The 17,562-nt window shown below is 36.5% G+C and overlaps 1 protein-coding gene across 1 annotated transcript in view; it reads left to right on the top strand.

Moving 5' to 3' along the window:
- Nucleotides 1-17,562, top strand: part of PCLO (piccolo presynaptic cytomatrix protein) — a 308,509-nt gene that overhangs the window by 201,192 nt on the left and 89,755 nt on the right. The window lies entirely within an intron of this gene.

Genomic DNA, 17,562 nt, shown 5'->3' with positions numbered 1-17,562 from the left:
ATTGTTCAATTTAAGGTAACCATCCACCCTGCCCCAACAGGCAAGAGAGAAAAAGAGGTATCCACAGAAAAGAAGCTGTTTCATCTAACTTAGACCTCTGTTTCAATAACTGAAAGTGTCTTCCTCCTTTAATTAGCTTTAAGAAAGCTGCATTAAACTTCACATCATCCTTTAGGCTACCAAATCTAGGTGGAATGAATTTGACTTCATTATCTATACATTTTCTAGGATTATTGCAATGCGATCATTCTGTCTAATAATTTATTTTTGTGATGACATGAATGCCACCTTACTTTTATAACTTTCTCTTTTTATAGCTATTTTCTAGTTCCCTTTTTTGTATCTGTATGCACCTGAAGTGTCAATCCATCCATGGACAAAAATAGAGTACATTTGTTTCTAATTCATTCAACTAATTATTTTTTTTTCTTAAATAAAAACATGTACACAGGAAAAAATAACAAAATAAGATAAGTAGGAAGAATAGTTCTTCCAGGTGGAATTCAATTCACATAAGTTTTCTGAATGGTAAACAAGCAAAAAAAGTAATTATTACAAAGTCATTATTAAAAGCACTTTTCAGGCATAAAAGCTGAGTAAATTGATTAAAGAATATACTTAGAAGGAATAGTTGAAATTTTTTGTAGATATTACAAAACAGTGTCAACTGCATTCACCCCACAGCTTTTTACATCCTTGGTGTTTTTTTTGCCAATATTTTAATGATATACAACCAAAAAAAAAAAAAGGCACAAAAACCCCAATGTCAATGAAAATTATATGGAAATTAAAATTAAATATATTTAATTTTGACCTATAGAGTTGATTCTGACATTAATTTTTAATGGGTAGTATCTCACTCATCAAATGATAGAATAGTGGGTTTTTTTTGTGCATGAATGATGAAGGAATTGACCTAAATTTTATGTGTTTTGAAGCAAGTATTTGTTTTGGCTCCCTCCATACAAATAAATAAGTCTTTCATAACTGTGCTAGATCACGCATGCATTGTTTCAGTACTGAGCAAGTAAAGAGGAAAATGTGGTTATTCAACATTTCCCCAAGACTGGACATTTGAAGGAAGAGAATGAGCAGTTACAGATTGGAATTTTCTGTGGTCTTTTTGTTTATTTTGCCAGGAATTTTTCTGGAAATTGAAGTTCAAAACAGCTCTTTACTCACCATATAGATTCATTTCAGCAGTGATCAAGAACATCTTGGATTTACAATAACTACAGGAGAAATCTAACATAGATATTTACTTTTTAATCTGTTCGCATAATGCATTTTGAAGGTTTATTCTTATTTTATGGGAAGATTAATATGACAGATTAATATTTTTTCCTTTGTTTCATTCTCCCATCATATGTTCAGTTGTTTCTGATTCAGCCTTTATAAGAGCATCCTAGACTTGGATAAGTTGGCATAAATCGACTCCATCAAAATCTCTATATTTCATCTATAGAATTTGTCCACACAATATCTCAGAATATGTTTAAGTATTGATATGTTTAATGTTCTCTCAGAGAGAAAAAATGTTTCCTGCAGAATGCACTTTGACTATGACATACAAGACAAACATTTCCTCTCATTGTCATTTACCTTTAGGTCTGGCCTTTATATCTAGTTTACTTTTTATGTTATTTTAGATGCCTATCAGAGATCAACAAAGAATATTTTCTACTTCACTGTGAGTTGTGGTTGGCTTAGTGGAAATATGGCTGGTGCCCATTTAACCTCTGCCCTTCAGAAGAGCTAAAATCCACTGAGGTCTTCAATCATTTTCATATTGATCTGTGTAAATCCAGCCAGACTGCTAATCTTACCAACATGAGCTACTTCTATCTGAAAATAGAGGCTGGCCTTCTTTCCTTTTTCAAGTTATATTCTGTCTCTCACACCACAGAGGGAAAACATAAAGAAAACTTTGTATGTCGTTATCTGTAAATGCAATTACTTTTTTTTTTTTTTTCCAGTAATCATGAGTCACTTTTCCTGATAAAATGCTGTGTGACTACAAGTTAGAGTGTAAACTGAGTCATCAAGTAAACATATACTAATGTCATTACAAGTTAATGTCTTGACTTATTAGCCTTTCTAAGAACATGAATTACTGTGAAAAATCCCATCAACTTAATTAATTCCTCTAATTGTTAAAACACTGGGTTGGGTCTGAAAATCCTAGCAATAGCATAAGAAACAAGGATGGATTTATTTTGGTTATGGAGGAAGACAAACTCCTACCTGCTCTCTGTATGACTGCATATAAAGAAATGCCACAGAGATAGCATTCCTATCCTTAGGGAATAACAGAAAATTTTAGCCTATTTAAAAAGCTTTGGAGGAGTCTTAGTGCTGAAAAATTTATTTATAGTTCTGACTGGCAAATACCAGTTTTCTCAGTTCTCTCACCTTGAATTGCTTTCAAATGTCAAAAATATCTCTGATTCATCACTCATTGGTGTAGCAAAAGCTGGAGGTGGAAGACTCATTGCACTGAGCTCTTCAAGTGCAAGGACTGTGTCAATTTGATAGATGTGTCTGTGCTCCCCCTCGTGTTGATAGAAACAGTTCAGTTACATTCCACCTGGTGAATCCACCACGAGTGGCATTTCAGCCAGAGTTTTTCAGAAACAGAAGAACATAGAGGAACGAGCAGAAATAAAATGTTTGTGTGTGTTACCTATTCTTACAAATTTGCTGGATGCACTCAGCATCCCAGTTTTCTTATTGGACCATTTTGATAGACTGTCCCAGGAGAGCCTGGGAACTGATGAACAGGTGTCTTTACTCTAAGTTTTCAATCAGCTGTGTTGCAATGGTTAGGTCAACTGATGTTCACTGAGATGAAGATATTCCCTGAATTTCCAGTCTCCTAGAAATTCTGGTAAACCAGCGTGGTAAAAAAACTAATGGTGAACTTGATGTGTGGTGATCTTACTGCCTTTGCTTATGTCTCACTCAGCAACCCTGACACTATTCAGACTTCTGTTAACCTGTCCTGGGCCCTTATGTGTGCATGTCTATTTTTAATATGTATGAATCATTTAAATTATATCTTCCCAAGCTTAAAAACAGGAAAATCATATATAATGAAGACAAAAACTCTCATAATCAAAAACAGTGAAACAGAACTTCCTAAAAGGAAAACTACCTGATAGACATACAGATAGTGAAGTATAATGACAGTTGTTACAGCTGTTAGGTAGGTCTGAGCAGAGAAACTTCCCTGCTGTTGTAGAGCTCCATCTTAGATGTGATCTTAGTTAATGGTGCCCTCCCCTCAGCCCAGTCCTTTAGCACTTTTTTTGACCTAGATTATTAATTACTCTTCTCAGGATGCAGGAAACATTGGTCATGAAAACACTGTGAGACCGTCTCAGAGCCACCTGCCTTCGAGAGTAGGTAAAAGCACATCCAATGTCTTCAGTATCAAAGCCTAAATATTGACAATAACTTCTTAAATGTACTCAATACTTTTAGACTTTGTTTCACCTGCTTAGAATGAGATGGTCAGATTTCTAAATTTATTGATTGCCTTTAATTGTGCTGAAAGTTTCCCAGACCACATGGCCCGGTATTTTCAATTAATGGATCTTTGGGAATGCCAGAGATCTCTTTCATCTTTAGAAATCTGCAATCTCAGAACTTTAAGATGCCTTCAGGAAAGGAAATTGAGGTCTCCCTATTTCCTCTGATCTCTCTTTATTCATGTTTCTTTTCCCCTCACAAATAAAATTTTATAGTCTTATACATTCAATTGTCACAATTTTCTTCAGTAAGAAGACACTTGATACAGAATTCACTCTCTCTAATGCCCTAGTATGGGATCAAGTAACACTGGAATCATTCCTCAGGTTGAGACTTGGAGACTTCCTTTGGACTTTCATGGGATGGTACAGATTATGACCTCTTCCACCAACAACCAGAGTGTCAACAAGAATACTTTGGCACAAATCTGGTGCCAGTAGAGAGAACATATTCACTGCTTGTCACCAAGCCACTTTCCACACCAAACTGATGTATGAGATGAACAGGGTGTGCCAAACAACATGTTGTTATTGGCAAAAGAGGGCCTCATCTAGACCAGTGGGAAATGATTTCCACCCAAAGCAAAGTATGATAGGGAAAAGGAGAAAAGAACTATTTGGATACCCTCCATCAGAGAGCAGCCCAGCTCCTCACCTTCAGTTCACAGAAGGAGGAGGCAGACCCAGAAGCCCTGTCAGAAGCCTGCCTTAACCAGAATGCTCTACAGCTCCCACCCATGGTGTGATCTTTGGCTTCTGACCCTAATTCAGCTCAAACATCAGGCTTCTTAATGGAAGAATGTATACTGAGAGATTCTTCAAAGGCAGAGAAGAAAAAATCAGTGTCCAGTGGCACTCTTATCTGTATGTGTCCAGTATGGTTAGCACAGCTCTTCATTATTTCCAGAACAGGCAGTTAATCAAAAGAAATTTATGATAAAGGCATAAGGACTTGTGTATGATGATAAAGAGAACAGCTGCATTGTTAGGTGAAAATCCACTACAAAATATCAATACGTTGACCACTCAGAAACAAGAATTAAATATGAGAGACTAAGAAATATGAGAGTCCTTGGTATCAATTTTGAATCTGTGGAAGGCTGCAAACGAAAGCTGAAAGACAGCCAACATGTTCATGGTGTTTAAGCAATCCCTCATGCACAAAGAAGACTGCATTACATGGAGAAAAAGAGTATTTATACTGTCTACAGTTCTTCCTCTGAGGAGAATGTAAATAAGGATAATGAACAAACTAAGGAGGAGATGGCTAATGTGGAGAGATGATTAACTCCACTTTGGCTGTCTAGTATAAATGAGATGAATGTGGCCATAATCAATATTGGGTAAAGGCTATTGGAATATTAGGATCACTGTACAGTCTTTAAAGATTTTCTTGAGTTCTGGTCACTGATATCTTTGAATACAGGTAGCTTTCTCATTCCTTCAGTTAAAGGTGCCAACTGGGTGGCTTCCAGAATGTTTCACTTCAGCATGCCCTGGGAATATGTCCCTTCATATGTTTTCAGATCATAAATTTTCAATTATAGCTTTTAAAATTTTTAAGTCCTTGTCATCTTAAAGTGTGTTATTTAGTGGCACTGGAAACACATGATTTCTTTCAGCAGGATGCAACTGGATTACTGACCAGTCCATGAAAGGATTATAAAGAAAATGTTAACAGTTTTTCTACCAGTTGTGTGACAGATTTTTGGGCTACTTTGAATAGAACCAAGTGCTGAAAAACAAGGCCAGTCTGTTTCAGGTGTCTTGCAAAGGCAGTACAGGTATAATGGATGTCCATCTTATCACAGCTATCTCATCATTTCTCAACGTGCTTTGCATCTTGCTTGGAAAATGCAGTGTGACTGGAATGGTCATGGGCACCTAAATAGCTGGAAAAGCAGAACAGAAGCAGCAAGTCACTATCCTGCTTTCTACTCTTGTGACACTTCCCTCTTATAAATGGGCACAAGTGCAACTCTGGCTGATCTTTCATCAGTCACTGGCTGGTCATTTATTGGTGGGAAGTGTAATAGGCACCAGGTCTTCCTGAGTTTTAAAATACTGTAGTTAGCACTGCTTGCTGTTTAGACAGCTAAAACTGGAAACACTGATTGGGACATCACAATGAAAAGAGATTTTCCAGTCCCCACGAAGAAAAGATAGTGAAGAGCCAGCATCCCTTCTTGTGTCCCTCTGATAATTACACTTCTGCCAGAAAATAGATAGCACGATGAAGTTGGAAAATGATGAAACAAAATTAAAAGGAACACAAGAAAAGGAAACATTCTCAAAAGAACTGTGGATCAGTCTTAAATGAACAGTAATAATCTTTCCATCCTGCACTTCCATTGTGCAGTTTGGCTGCTTTAATTTATTACTGCATTGGAGAAAAAAAACATTAACTTTACCCTGTTCTTTAAGTGTTAGCCTTCATGATTTATTTTGCTGTCCATGCTTATTCTGCTGGGTCAGAAGAGGAGATCTTGCTCTCAACATATTCTCTGGGCTACAGGCTCAGGTTTCTCTGTCCCAGCAGAAACTGCCTTTATCAAAGATAATGTGCACAAAATAACAGGCAGTGCCATTCTTTGGTTGTAAGCATTGCCCTGAATCTAAAAAAAAAGCCCTAAATACCCCACTTCAGCTGTAAATCTTATGTTACATAGTTATGCTCCAAAATACAACCATGTATTTTGTTCTGCATTGTACTTCTTTTTCATAGATAACAATAAAAGGGCTTAAATTAATTTTTTAAAGGAAATGAAATTAGTAGAAGGAACACTCTGCCAAAGTGTATTGCTTAACATGTTGGAATTAACCTAATGTCTGTTAGAATGAAAAAAAGAAAGGCAGAAATCTTCATCACACTGATTCAGCTGCTCCCTATGCTGTCTCACTGACAGTGGTCTCAATTCCATTCTTAATATGAGTTATTCTGAGAGTTTTGTTTGGCCTTTGGCTAAGATATGAGAAAGAAATAAGGATGATGAGAAGGAATGAGAATTGTTTCAGTACTTGTGTGACACTTACAGAAAGAAGTGAAAGATAAATAATTGTACAATAGAAGTGACTTGGAAATTTACTGAGCCGGTTACTGTAACACTTTGCACAACTTTATTTACTGAGTCTCTGTTGTGGTGGTTGAAACACACTTAGAAAATAGCACTTTTCCCTGCTTCAGAAAATATAGAACATGTAGTTCACAAGTTTTAGTTTAATCTTACGGTGTCAGAATGATATAACTGGGGTTTTACAAGGATAATTGATTAGAAAACATCCTGTATACTTAAAATATCAGTTTCAATGAGATAAACCAGGTAAAATGAATTTTTCTGACCAGAATGCAATTTCTGTATATTTAATTTTTCTGCAACAAAAGTCATCACTTAAAAGAGATATTAGAGAGTAATTTGCATCTAGGAAGTCTTTTTTTTACTTAATCTAAAGCAGAAGGAAAAACTTAATGTATACTTATAAATTTTGTAAAGCTATGGGAAAGAAGCATTAAATGTAAACATATTATAACCAGTAAAAAATATGGCCCCTTGAATAACACCAGCTACTGTTTTTTTCACTCCTGCATTTAGTTTTGTTATGTACCACCTAAACTACTATGCCTTCTTTATGATCAACAACTCTGAAAATAACTTGAACAATCTATTGATAAAAATAAATTTTGCTAGAAAAGGCATATTAGACAAATTACACAATGACTTAGATCCTTAATGACAAAGAAATAATTTTATCAAAACATCCCTATAGAGAGGGGTTTTTTTTAAAGTCTTAAACAAATAAGTCTGATTTATGGAAACAAGAAAAATAACCTGGATGCTTCAATCAGAGGGAAGAGGCAAATACAGTCACTAGTTATTCCAGAGCTAAGGAAGTGAAGAACCACCACAAAAGTCATGAGAAAAGCATTAGTCAGGTGGTTTATAATACAAATTGTTGAAGATCACTGGTAAATTTCTTTGCTGTCATAAGCAGCTTTCAATAACATGCCACTTAGATCATATTAGAAACTAATACTTGTCCCAATGTAAACAGACAGAACTCACTTTCTTCCTGAAGAAAAGCCAATCTTTCATGTTACAGCCCATTTTTATACAGTTTTCAAGACACCTTGTATAATTCTACTTGGTTCATAACTTTCTTGCCACTCAATTCATTGGCTAGTAAATGGCATTTTACATGTTCATCAAATCTTTCTATTCCTAGATAGTTTATATATCTTGTTCACTGATTCCCACAGGACAGATTTCTTGTTTTTTATAGGTGCAAACTGTTTTTCTTTGCAATTACAAGAATAGTTTGTTATGCTAACTACTTCTCATTCTTCTGATTGTTTATTAGGGGAACTTACAGGCCAGCAGAGTAACACCTGATTTTATAAAGCCTTTCTTTTATAAGATATTGCCTTTATGCAACAACTACTAGCTATTTTAAAGTACTTGTGTGGAGCTATGCAATTAGCAATTTTCAGATGCACAGCTTTTGGCAGAAGATACTTTTCAGGACCTTGATGAACAACTCCTGTTAGAAAGAATATCTAGGTAGTTCTTGGAAAGAACCCTCCATGCTTCCAGAGAATATTTCTGGAGTCCTGCTCCTCTGAGCACAGCAGGTACAGCAGCAGGCAGCATTGTCATCTGGCTACCCACAAAGCTTTCTTGGCTCCTGCTGGCACTGTGCAACTTTCTGCTGTCCTCTGGGATCACACACATCACAGGTGCTTTGTGATTCTGCCTCTGACATTGGCAGATACCATCCATCCATGTGCTCCCAGTTTTTCCATCCTACTCTTGAATACTTACTCTGCTTCTGCTATATTCTGACACTGTGAGTACTTCTAAGTCTCATTTGTCTCTGAAGAAGAGTTTAATTCCTTCTTTCACTATTTTTAAGATAATATATTAAAACCAAGTGGATGTGTTTTTCTCAGAGAATGCAGGTGTGTTTCCAGTGTCAGTACTCCCAATGCACACTGACAGAGGTGGCAGGAGGTCTGTGACTTTTCTGGTTTGGGCAATGCTGGAGAGAAGATGGGTTTAGTTACTGCTTCAAAGATATTCAGGGAAAAAATCTGCATCTTTAGTCAAACACAGGCAGTCTGTCTGGGATTGTAAGAGGCATTCTCTAGATCATGTTATAGCACAAGCTGAGACACACAAACACTGTGCCTGCCCCCTCTGCATAGCAAAGATGCTGCTGAGACTGATGAGAGGGACTTGAATTTCAGCCTGGAGCATCAAAGATATGTGCCTCTATTGCTTTGGTTCTTGTCTTCTTTTTTCAAGGACGAGTTTCTGTACAGCAGATTTACAAAGAAACCAGACAAGTGTAAATCCTTCAGTGCCTAAACTGAGGCTAATTTGTCTCACCAGTGGCAGTCATCAAACGCACCCTCCTGTCTCCATTCCCTGTGTAGAGAGCTTAGGTATTTCTTTTAGGTGAACTGTCTCACTAAGAACTTAAAATTCAGATGCTACAGGCTTACCTTTGGCATGCTGGGCCACATCTCATGAAACAAAATCATGACATTTTCGTCTGATATTTTTAAAGGACATTATCTATTTGGGCTCACACACACAGGCATTCCAGAAAAACATCTTACTGCAGTGTGAAAAAGCCTTTTGCATAACCACTGAACTGTGTGGTTTGATAGTGACTTCCCAGTGAACTGGGAAGCTAAAAATACTCCAATTCCATTTCCTATTGTGCAGATTACTGTGGGCTCAAACTTGCAGACCAGCAGTTTGATGTGATTGTAGTGAAAAAAAATCTAGTGAAATGAAAGTGAGGGTCATCTTGAAGTACAAGTTAAATAAAGCCATGTCCTTATGGACATTTTTTCCTGACACTGGGTTCCAAAGTGTATTAAAACATTTTGTGTTTACATGTAGCAATTTTAACCTTCAAGCCCATTCCTCAAATCTGGATCTCCAGGAATATTAGGCAGTCTGGCCACTCTGGAATGCTATATTGATGCAAAACAGAGCAAAGAATCAGGGCCCAGGGTGAATTGACCCAACTTTTTTCTTTGTTTTGCTGAAAGTCAGGTGAACAGATATCCCCTGGCAGTGACTCTCAGGGGTGGGCTCTGGGTTGTTTGCAAGCCACAGTTCTCAGCAGCACGAGGATTACACACAGCACATTTTTCTGCCTGTGAAACTGGGTACTGCAGCAAGCAGGATTTCTTAAGTCACTTGTTATTTCAAAGTACTTCCTAGATTGGTGTGCGGAAACTTTTCCAAGACCATAAGAATCATTATGAACAGTGGTTAATAATTTATTGTTAAAAAAGATGAACTGATAGAAGTGGGTTTTCTCACAGTAGAACATTGTCTGTCTTTTAGATGGCTTGGACATCAATGGTTTGTCACAGAGCTTCACTGCAGTGGTTTAAAAAGTGACATGGGCACCTAGACAAAGCCTCTCTTTTCTCCAAGTATTGAGTACACAGGAAGAGGAAATAGATAAACAAAATATTTCCTAAATTACTTAAATTAAATCAACCAATCTCTTCAGATAGTTAGGTAAAAAATATAGTTGTGAAATCAAATTATCCCAGATTTCCAAGGTTTTCTAAACAACTTCTGAAGCGTCTGGTATCAACTGTGCTCAGAGGAGATGCTGAACTGCATTATACTTTGCTCTGACCTAATCTGATTTGACACTTTAATTTCTTATTCAATTGAAAGGTTAAAGGAACTCAAAGAACAAAACAATAATTTTATGCTATTAGTTTTGCAATATAGTACATTAAAAAATAGAAATATGTAAATTAATACAGAAAAAGCTTTAGATGTCAGCTTAAGGAAAGAGAAAACAGTATGAGCACTCCCAAAAAATTGCATAAAGACTTTATTTCAAGTTTCTTGTAGCATGTTGTATTCAAAAAATCTAATTAGATCATACATAAGGTATGACTTGGAAAATCTTGGATGCAAATATTCAGGTTTTTCTGAGAAAAAATAACCAGGTGATTGTATAATTTGACATTAAACAGAGAAAACTGTTGATTAAAAATTATTAGTCTTTATCCAGGTTTATAATTCTAATGTTTTAGGATTACCATGTAAAATTAAGTAAATATGACTCCACATTTCTGTATGAAAATCTGAAAAAAGCTACATTAACTGTACTTGTACTCTAAAAATTCAACTTAAAATTCAACTGAAGTTGAAGATTTTGAATTGGAAATTATCTAACTTATTATTGACTAAAGCTTGAAAACATTTCATCAAGCAGAAATTGAGTTTTAAATTCTTATTTCTGCTCCACATTCCAACAAAATAAAAACCTTTTTGAAAATAAAAAAAACCTCTGTTAAAAAATTAAAAAATTTTGGGGATTCCTTTAAGCCTTGGTGAAAGTAACTGATAAAAGACCCATTTGAACTATTTCTAATTGAAAAAAAAAAAATTGTTGCCTGAAAATTAAGAAGATGTGTTGTGGGGCTTTTTTTTCCTGTACAGACCCTACAGTGTTTGAACCAGAACTCATTAGGATCTATATTATTTTTCCTTGATTGTAATGAAGTCATTCAGATAGAAAATAGACATAGAACTGATTGATGTCTCTCTAAATACAGCAACAAGTGGACTTCTATTAAGATCTTTGGATTTTATGGTCAATTTGAAAACTTATGAAATTGCCTTAGTAGGTACATCATTATATTCTAGGCAACTTTTCAAACTGTTTTTTTAGGTTCTTAAATATTATAACTTCTGGAAAAACTGAATTAGTCATTATTTGGGTGGCTGTGGTGGATCTAATTGAATAGAAAATGCAAGGTTTTGCAGACAGTTACATTCAATTCAGTAAGATGACAATAATCTTATTGTATAGCTATTTCCTCTGCATAGTGGAGATCAGATTTCATGAATGATATTTGGTAGAATGAGCATTTTTAGGTCAGCATGTACTGACATTTTGTTTCACAGAATCAAACTAGAATATAAAATGTAAAACACTTGAAGGCAAAGAGTTTTCAGGTATCCAGCCTTGGTGTCTGGCAGAAATGGGCAGGTAGCAGCTGTGTTCTCCTGGGTCTGAGCTCTGCTGAAGTCTCTGGAAGGACACAGCATCTATGGAGTGGCTCACACTGCATTTGAAACATGTAGACTACTTCCAAGTCATCATATATGTGGTGTACCTGATCCTGACTGTTTTTATGTGAAAATGCAGTGGTTCAGTACCTGCCAAGGGAACAAGAAACTCAGTTCTGGGCCTTCCCCAACACAGATGATGTTGAGTTGCTCAGATACTTCTGCTTCTAAGCAGAGCTGTATCTTAAGTGGTCCTTACTATTGAAGTCCATTTTTAAAAAAGTTGGTATTTAGTGTGGTAATTTAGGTACTGTCTGGGAAAACTGTACTTTTTTTGTCTTAATAGAATGCGGAACTGCAACACATTTACTTTTTCTTGATCTCATTTTCCCCTGGAATTATTGCCAAACCATGTAGTTTTGAAAGAGGAGCTTTCTTAAGAGTTATTTCCAATGAAACCATGAAATTCTCCACTCATAGCACTGTGATCCTCATTCCAACTGATTTTTCTTTTTTTTTGTTGTATTACAAGGACTTTAACAAAAGGGATTGTTCATTAATGTATTGCTATGTCACAAACCTTTTATGTCAAGTAAATACCTTATTCCTATGTTTATAACATGTTAATATTTCTTCTCTTTGGATGTCGGCCAAAACAAAATGTGTATAACTCATTACTTTCATTCTGATCTTAAATTGGATTTTTTGAGTAATAGTAAGACTTCAAATGGAAAAGATGGGAGAAAAATGTCTGCCTTCTGATACTATAGAAGTAAAGAAAAATGTTATTCGCAATTTTAGTGAAGTTTGTACAAAGATACAGAATAATGAGGCTACATCTCTGAACCAGGACAGTCTGTTTCTAAGTGCCAAGAAGAATTCCACTGAAAATCCAGTTAGCTATGTAATATTATGCATATACTTATGAATTTTGACTGTAAGGGACCTTTCCCTGGAGACTCATTGCTGCCAAACCAAAAGGGCGTGCTATTAACCAAGAAGTATTAAATCTTTAAAAGTCCATAAGGCCTTAAAGAAGATGCAGATAATTTGATGATAAAGAACAATCATCCTGTAGTAGTGCATGTACCAGAGTGGATCCTTAGTCTTTGGAACAGTAAAGATTTTCTGTTGATTTGATTTGTTTTTATTTTCTTTTAATAAATTTATTGCTAAGAGGCCAGAAAGGACAGAGTAGAGATGCAGTGATACACATCTACTAAAAGAAACTGAAATTAGAGATACAGGGAAAAGACTCAGAATCTCTTCTTGCTCATCTGTTAACTTTCTACTTCCTCCCCATTCCAAAACAGCTCATGTCAGGAGAAATAATGTCTGGAACAGCTTTTAAGATACCCAGACAAGCAGGGTTAGTTTTGGTACTGCCCACAAGCTCTGTTCTATGTTCTAAAGGGTTCAACTTTCAGAGGCAACTCCTCTTTCTAAGCACTTCTCATCAAAGCCAGAAGACTGCCAACAGCTGCTGTACTGCACAGCAGCACCCAAGTTGCTTTAACCCAGGCCTGTGAACTTGTGTACTGCCCATGTGCAGTCAGCCTGCTATACAAATGCACAGTAAATATGGGACAGGCTGCACTTCATGGCAGGCACAAGGTGAAAAAGAGCAGGAAGGAGGAAAAAAGGGCATTAGGATGATCTGCTTAGAGGAAAGGAAAGGTGAAAACAGGAAAGCAGTGTGGTGAAAAACAAACTCCCATGTTCATCATTTATATTCATGATATGTGTTCAATATCAGAATCTATTTTCATGGGGAAGATGAGAGCCATTTACCTGCCCATGTGCAATGACAGGGCCATTTGCAAGTGCTGACCAGTCACCCCAATGAACAGGTTTCATTATTTCTTAGTTACTAGATAATGTGCTGAACAGCACCCCATGAAATTAACCTTTAAGATGACAGTAAAAGGAAATGAGTCATTCCAGGCAATGCTCCTCATGGTGTGAGCTCTATGCTTGCTAAATGAGTTCTGTCATAGTGTGGGTGAAGTGGAATCAATCCATGTAATTCATACATTTTCTGCTCATACAGACAGTTTTGGAACAGCTAAGTAGAAATAAGCATTGGCTTATGTCTAACTAAAGCAGTTATGTATTACATTAACTGATTATACTTTTCAGATGGGTCTGAAGTAACTGAATAGAAAGAACTGAGAGTTCCTGAGTGTGTGAAAGAAAGGATAAAAGGAATCAAAATTCTAGGAAAGTACTTTCATGACTGGTGCTAACGAGGAAGTAAAAACAGTTTTAGTCTTAGACAGTACTAAAGGAAAGATAAATCTTTCATCATCTTATTCGCAGATGACTGTAGTATTCTTAGAAGTATCAGCCTATCTCAGTGATAGCAATACCTCTGCAATTCCCAGTAGAAGCTGACTGATTAGTTGCAAAGCAAGGCTTTCTTCTGATTAAATAGCTGTAGAAAGCATGAGACAAGAAAAACACTTCCACTGTTTCGGAAGGAGTGAAGATCCAAAGAAGGAACTGAAAATAACCTCAAGCATGACAGTGATCCTTGATGAATATGATGCAGGCAGACTGGTAGATATGATAAAAGCTTTGCAGCAGATGAGCAGGAAGCACACACTGCTCTGTGTGGATGAACACCCTTCAGTGGTGCACATGGATGGGCTGCAATGCTGCCTCAGAGGTTCTGCCCCTGAATGGAGACAAGCTAGGAGAGCACCTGACAGCTACAGCAGATAAACACTTCTCTGTTGCCTACATTGCCCATAGATATGGAAAAATTTGGTGCCACCTAATGGACAACCACCAGCTCTTGAATTCTGAATGTGTTTTACAGGAATGCTTTTGCAAGGCTTCTGGAAAGGGATCTACCTATATTTGTTAATGCTTCATATGAAGAATTTCTCATTCAGTATCCTTAGTCACATATCTTTGGATGCAATATGCATTGTTTAAAGGTGAAGACTTAATAAGCCCCATGGGTAATACAAAGATTTCTGTATTTGCTTGTTTAATTTATGAACTGGGGTCATCTCACACATTTCTCAATTGCAGCAATATAGCAACACATAAAACTAAATTACTGCACCTAAGTGTTCTGATCTGTTTATTAGTGAAATTTAACAAGCTATTCTGTCAGTCACATAGATTATTCTAGACCATCCTAAAGCAAGTTTACTGCTACAGCTGCATGGACATAGCTACCTCTTTCAGTAGAAATCATGGCCATGCCAACAAAATATTTAGCCCAAGGGGTTTATATCAGCATGTATACACTTGCAGAGTATATTAGCCAAAAGGAGTTGAGCTATAGACATTACAATGACTGCCATAATGAGTAATGCTGCAAACAATTGTTATTCCTGGAAAAGCTATTGGTGATGACCTGTTTGCATGTCATGTACTTCAGGAAGCAAAAGAGGTAAGAAAACATAAGAGCATATCTCTTTGATCAGATGAGCCCCAAATATCATAAATTAAACATATCTATCTGTGATATCTGTATAGATGTATTATGTTTATATATGCTGCAAGATGCAATATCTCCTCCAGTAGCACCACCCCTAGCTGGAACATGAGCATTAGTGTTAGAATTGTAATTTAAACATCATACTTTGTTCTCAGCTGTCACTGAATTCAGTAGTACAAGTAAAATCATGATCAGTTTGATGAATTCCAATTTTTGAAACTACATACTTTGAAAAGATGCATCTCTAAATGAAACCAATTTTCCTCTGCAGTTTACATTTATGGATTTTCAGGATTCATTATGGGTTTGGTTATTTTCTTTTGCCTGTGAAGAGAGATAGTACAATTAGGAGTCCTCCATGAAAAGGACAAAGAAGGAAAAAATTGGAAATTGTTTTTCTATTGCTTCTATTCACTGGAATGAACTGGGGGAAAGGGATGGACTTTTATTATTGTCTTTAAAATTTATTTTATATATATCCAAGTCAGTTTGCATGGGGCTTGGAGCAACCCTGCCCAGTGGAAGGTGTCCATGCCCATGGCAGGGGGTTGAGAGCTAAGTTATCTTAAAGGTCCCTTCCCACCCAAACCACTTGATGATATTATGATTCAATAACTCAATACAGTATTTATTATTAGACAAATCTGTTTTGTTACTTTTAGAGAAAGCAATTATTATTTTTGGTGAAGATAAAGAAATATCTTTGAAATGGATGAGTTCATAGGCAATTTAGCATTTCCTTGGATACTTTTCACTAAAGAAGAATTGCTCAAAGACTTTAATCTCTAAAGGATACTATATCATTTGTGACTCACACTTTTATTGTCTTCAGTGTGTTTGGGGGATCTTCTGTTTCAGTTGGCATTTTTTACTTCTTGCATATATTTTTGCCTTATTTTTACCTATTGTTGCATAAATTATTCCCAATATTTCACATATGCCGTTGCTCAGCATTGAGTGGAGGCTCCTTTTACTTAAATTTTCTGTAGAATAAAGAAAATATGTAATTTTTATTCTCTTAAACACAGCAGCTATTTTTCCTCCTTTTGCCTGGGAAAGAATATTTAGTGGTTTTATGTATAAAAAAAACCAGAGAGGATTTTACTCTTGTACACTGTTTGACACTAATAATTTTAATATTTGACACCTGGGAAAAAGACTTGGACATGTTTGATAGCTTTGGTGAAATAAAAGAAGCCTTAAAAGATTAAGCAGTGAAGTGATCAAACTCCTTTGTCCTTGTTGACCCATAATATCCATTTGTGCTTGACTCTACAGATGAAATATCAGTTTAACATATTTATATCTGGCCATTTAAAAAATAATGCATGATATCTCATTTGAGCATATATTTGAAGGAGAATGAGCTGCTGCAATATCCAATGAAGTCAATGTGAGGATGCTGTGCTGGGAATTTGGTAACAGTTCGGTGTTTAAATGTGGTTTTAATGTGTTTGAAGAAATAGGGGAAAAGTTTATCTTAGGGCTAATTGCTAAGTGGAGACTGTGAAAGCATCAAAGTAGACAGGCTTTTTGCTGCTGTTGTTACAGGACAAGGGGCTTGGGCAGCAGTTTCTGGTTGCTGTGCAGCAGCAGGAGCAGTGGGTCGAGTACCTGCACCCCACCAATGTCACAGAGCACTTGGGCTGGGGACACATCCTTCCAGCACCTTTCCTACCTGCACCTGCCACAGTTCCACCAAGCCCAGCTCTCATCTTTCGACCCACTTCCAAACCATAAGTCACATCTCATAGGCTGTCTTATTCCTCATGAGTTTTGAAGCTGTTGCTTCAGCAGAAAAGCTCCTGTGTGCCTTCAGAAGGCAGAAAGTGAGCCCTGAACTGCCAGCCCTGTCCTCCTTTCAGCTGTCACCAGCTGCAAGCCCAGGATTTCTGGGCATCCTTGTGTTTTCTGTGCTTGGGGTAACAGTGACTTCTCCCGTGAGGAAACTGCTTTCCCTGGAGTGGCATAAATTTAATTTCGACAACTACAGCTACCAGCCAAGGAACGTGGTATCATGAGTTTGTTTTGCATGTCTTTGGGTGCTTACAGAGTGAATTCAGTACATTAATTGTGATTGTAAGAAACACATAAATACCCAGGGATTGGCTGGTAAGAGATCATTTGTTTTACTGTAGATAATGAGGAGAAATAGCAGCTGCTGCTAATCAGTATGCATGTGAGTATTCATAAAAGTTGATTAGATATATAGCTGCCAGGTAATCACCATCTGATTTTGCATGTACAGAATAGTTTCAGTAATAGTGCATTCAAATGTCTTTTAAAGAACCCCACAGAGAATGACAAAACTATAGGTGTAATCCCACATCGTTTATTTGCAATGCTTATTCGTCATGCATGAATTCTACATTTATTACAATGAACTTATTTGTAAGAATAATGCTACTTCTTTGATCAAGTACTGCAGATCAAATTTGTATAAAAAGATGTTAACAAAAAATTAATCTGACAGTAACAAGTATGTTGAAGATGTGTAAACATCAACAGGATTACATCCTAAGGT

The sequence above is a fragment of the Oenanthe melanoleuca genome, chromosome 1A (genome assembly GCF_029582105.1).
Source record: "Oenanthe melanoleuca isolate GR-GAL-2019-014 chromosome 1A, OMel1.0, whole genome shotgun sequence".
NCBI lineage: Eukaryota > Metazoa > Chordata > Aves > Passeriformes > Muscicapidae > Oenanthe > Oenanthe melanoleuca.
Note: the sequence above shows the minus strand (reverse complement) of the source record. Positions and strands in the feature narration are given on the sequence as shown.